Source organism: Osmerus mordax, chromosome 8 (genome assembly GCF_038355195.1).
Source record: "Osmerus mordax isolate fOsmMor3 chromosome 8, fOsmMor3.pri, whole genome shotgun sequence".
NCBI classification, from domain to species: Eukaryota; Metazoa; Chordata; class Actinopteri; order Osmeriformes; family Osmeridae; genus Osmerus; species Osmerus mordax.
Window position 1 is genome coordinate 7,161,277 of NC_090057.1, and position 4,548 is coordinate 7,165,824.

A 4,548-nucleotide genomic window follows, 5' to 3' on the forward strand; every position below is an offset into this window, starting at 1 on the left:
AATAGTGAGGGAGTAAAAGAGAAAACAAAGAGAGAGAATGAAAGAGCGACATATTGAAATAATAATCTACAACGTCAACACCTGCTGTCTATTGTTTACCCTGAACCTTCAGAGAAAGGAGGGGAGGTCAAAAAGAGGGAGTAAAGGAAGGAGGGTGGACAGTAGACAGACAAACAGATCCCACAGTAAGTGTATGCATTTCCTACTGTAGGGGTCACAGCACAAAGAGAGACAAGCAGGTGGAGTGGAGGGTTAAGAGGGTCCGAGGTGTGAAGTTGTGTGCTGGGTGAACTTGTCATTCCTTCCCTCCTGAAGGAGATGAGGCATGAACAGCGCACCTCTGCTCTACGTGGACAAGTGGAGCACCGCATCACCCAGGTCTAGGCTATCTGTGGTGTCACAGACAGATTAGGTATGCATCCTGACAACGCGCTGAGTGACACCCTCCCTGCCCTCCCGCTCCCAAGAAAGAGAGGGATGAGACACTCGGAAGAGCAGTGAGGGCAGCTGGGCTGAGCCCTGGTCTGAGGCAGCACAGAGGCTGCATTATGGAGGCCTAAGCCTGGGGAGAAGGGGGGAACAATGGCCCCTGTGTGGGTCTGCCTCTGGAGGATCACAACAGCTGGGAGATACAGGAGCTTCAGACAGGCCTGCACACACACACACACACTCTCTCTCTCTCTCCCATATATAAAACCCTCCCAACCCCCATTATTTTGCTCTCTTTGGTCCTACCACCCTCTTTTTTTTATCACTATCACCTGTCCCGGTTCTGTCTCCCGTCTCTCTCCTCCTTCGCTCGCCTCCCTTGCTTCTTCCTTCTTCCATCTCCCCCCCTCTCTGCTATACCTCTCCTTCATGCTCCTACTATCCCTTCCTCTCTCTCTCTCTCTCTCTCTCTCTCTCTCTCCTCTCTCTCTCTCTCTCTCTCTCTCTCCTCTCTCTCTCTCTCTCTCTCTCTCTCTCTCTCTCTCTCTCTCTCTCTCTCTCTCTCTCTCTCTCTCTCTCTCTCTCTCTCTCTCTCTCTCTCTCTCTCTCTCTCTCTCTCTCTCTTCTCTCTCCTCTCTCTCTCTCTCTCTCTCTCTCGCAATAGGGTGAGATCCTGCAGCATGAGAAAGTGTTGGACTGGCATAGGATCAAAGCAAAGGGAGCAAAAAAAAAAGAAAAGAAACTGGGTCCAAAAAGCGTCTGTGAGAGAGTGAGACGCTAAAGCACTTTTTCTGTGAGCGCTCCCGAGCAGAGGGAAGAACTGATACTAGTGATGTGGACAATTTTCTTCAGCAAAACCAAGTCTTCCGAAACAGCACCAAACAAAACAACAGCAGCTTCTATTTAGAGAGTCCTACCTCCAACACCTTTAGGAAGATAGGTTACAGTAAGTCTAAACTAGGTATAATCCAGCATATGGACTCCTGTATCATAGAATGTGTTCTGCATCCTACCTTGCCCCCCCCCCCCCCCACACACACACACACACACACACACACACACACAGACCTCTTGGTTTGGGTTGATGCTTTTCAGTATGCTTGTTCCAGTTTGCAGCAAACGTGTGTCAAGTAGAGATAAGGAAACCCAGGCGATATGGAAACCCCACTCGTAGTAGAAGTACACACTTCAAAGATAACGAGGGCAGTGGTTTGGACCAGGCTGAGGATGCTTGCTGGAGCCAGCTAGTCTACACTGCTCTAGCAAGCTCTACATCTCCTCAGAGCTGGGAATAGGTGAACTGGTACTGTTTGTGTGTGTGTATGCTTGTGTGATTTATTTCCTTAAATTTCTTATGGGGGGATCCTGGGGGCATGTTTCATGTGCATGGGTTTGTGAAATGTGGACATATGAGTGTGTGTGTGTGTGTGCGAGAGAGAGAGGAGAGAGAGAGAGAGAGAGAGAGAGAGAGGTGTGTTGTGAGTGAAATGTAAGCATTTGAGTGTGATTGGACGCTAGACTATAGCTCTGGTATGGGGTCAGTCATGTGATGTTTTGAATGCCTATGCTGCAGAATGATAGTCAACAGCTGTGAGTGGGCATAGTCTATAGGGGGGCAGTCTGGGTTTAACATGGCTGCCTATGGGAACCACACATTACCTTCAAACACATACTTATATAAATGCATAAATGTAGATAAAGCTGGCCTAGATACCCCTTCTCCAACCAGTTGATTCAATGTTTCCTAGGTCTTGTAATATGTCTTGTCATAGTAAAAATCTGATTTAATATGGGAGGAACTATGAAGATTAAAACAAGATATTGCCATATCACAACAGATAAGCACTCTCACAATATAATCTCCAAATCTGGACTATTAAAATAAGCATGATACTGATGCTAGAAGCGCAGTTTATCTACATCATCAACCCTTGACAGTGGGCCAGTTCTCTGCACCTTTTCCCTTCCAAGCTTTCCAATAATACTGACTGCAATGCAATGTGTCAGTCACTACCTGCGACATGTTAAGGGTGTAGATACAAACCTGTTGTTAAATTTCCAAAAGTCTGTAGGCTATGCTGGATGGGACTTTCAATTACATTCGGGAGTCGATGTTAACTCGGATAGTGCAGTCTAATTTCCCATGTTGTAGTTCTAGGAATATGTAGGCTATATGTAGCCTAACAATAAACTCTTTAGAAAGAATCGGGGTCGAATTTCACAGTGCTTCTTGCAAACCATTTTTACTGACTACAGGTTTCATATAGCCTACCATATCCCCACCCCCATGGTAGCTGACAATCGAACTTCAATCCAAACGAACTGAAGCTAAATCGAATTCGACCCTCACCCCTTTTCCTTGATAAGTCGATGCATTATACGTGTAAGCAGAAATATCGTCGCTATACTCGAAGGTGACATCCTGTTAAAATAGTATTCCAATCTGTCAAACAAGTGCATAATTAAAACCCAAAAATATGTAGCGTGTCTTTATTTGAAAATTTTGAAGAATTTTGTTTAACTCTATTATTCATCTTCCACAGATAGTCAGTGCGGTGTGATCGTTGGCATAGTGCATCACTATCCAGTCGATTCTTATAACGAAAGCAATTTGTGCAGATGTGAACCCCTCTCCCCCTTTTATCGTGGAATTGCATGTGTCTTCCAACTGGCGGACACTAATAAAACAAATTGCACCTTGACAAATATTTTTTAGCAACTCTCGAGAGTAGGCTATAAAATATTTGTGCGTGTAAGAAAATGACAGTTGTCAACCCCTTCTAATTGTTAGCTCACCGGGCAGTCACCTGTTAGTGATGGAAGCTAGAAGATGCACCATTGATATGAGTGGCACAGTTTGCGGACTGAGTGATGGCCAGTCAGGATTGTGTTACCACATAAATCAATTGACAAACACTACGCTAGCTACCTGGTTTCGAGTGTTGGAAACTCTGAGAAAACCCCAAAACAAGTAGTACAAACTTACAGTTGTAATTGTCGAAGCTAGAATTTCAATTTTCTTTGGTTAGATGTGTGAAGATTCTGAAAAGAGAACGTTTTAACGATACCTTAAATGTTTTTAAGATTCCTCCTATTTTCTTGCCATTTCTACCGCAGAACTGTGCACCAGCTGATTCAGTCAGTTCAGGTATCCATCCTCATTCCATACTGTAATTAGACTGGAGAAAATTAATCCCGTTAGAAAAGCAGGAATGAAGGATCAAGTCACAATTTTCTTCCAAAGGGATCCCGATAATACTATACGGGGAGTAAAATGGTCGATGCCAAGGTGACGACGGGCTTTACAAAAACATAATCTCAACAATTTGATCAGCATGAAAGAAAATTCTACCTATACACAGTTTAGTTGACACGGTCTCTGTTTTTTTGCAGATGAAATTACCTATAGTACACCGTGATGGTACGTACCACTTTCTATTGTCGTACTATCCCACGCTGTGAATGCACTGGGAGCCACAAGGCGAACCCGGGCACAGTACCTGATTGGTCCGTTTCCTCCAAAGCCCTCCTTGGTCATACTGGCCATCCAATAGAGGGTAAGACGATGAGAATCAATTTGATTATACCATCCCTCACTGTACTTCGCAAATTGATTATTATTTTGTGTAAGGGTGTAACTTTATGAACACAAGCAGAATTGATCAATGTCAACCAACAAATAACTCAGACACATTATGACACACTTTGTAGCCTACATGAATGCAAGATCACAGATCGAAATTGACATGATCAATTGATATGATCCTCTCATGGCAGTATTTTCTACATCTGAATGGACGGTGATTCTGTCTTTTTCTTTTTTTCCTGTCACATAAAATTAAGTAACATATTTGACAAAGGCCTTCTAGCGGTGTCCTCTGACCTCAGATCAGACCGCACACTTCAATCTCCCAGACCAGCAAATAATAACCTCATAAAACACGCCCCACAATACAATTTTTTTTTTTTAACAGAGTACCATAATAATCATGATATGTGATTTTACTGATGATTTAAAAGACTCCACACGTTACTTTGATTGCATGAATGAGGACGACTCCGTTTTCTCATCTAAAACGAACTGAACTTCGTTTCCGGTCAGTTTTCACAACATCCAAC

General features: G+C 43.6%; 1 protein-coding gene across 1 annotated transcript in view; it reads left to right on the forward strand.

Annotated features, from left to right (window-relative positions):
• Positions 1-4,548, forward strand: part of wasf1 (WASP family member 1) — a 52,746-nt gene that overhangs the window by 10,188 nt on the left and 38,010 nt on the right.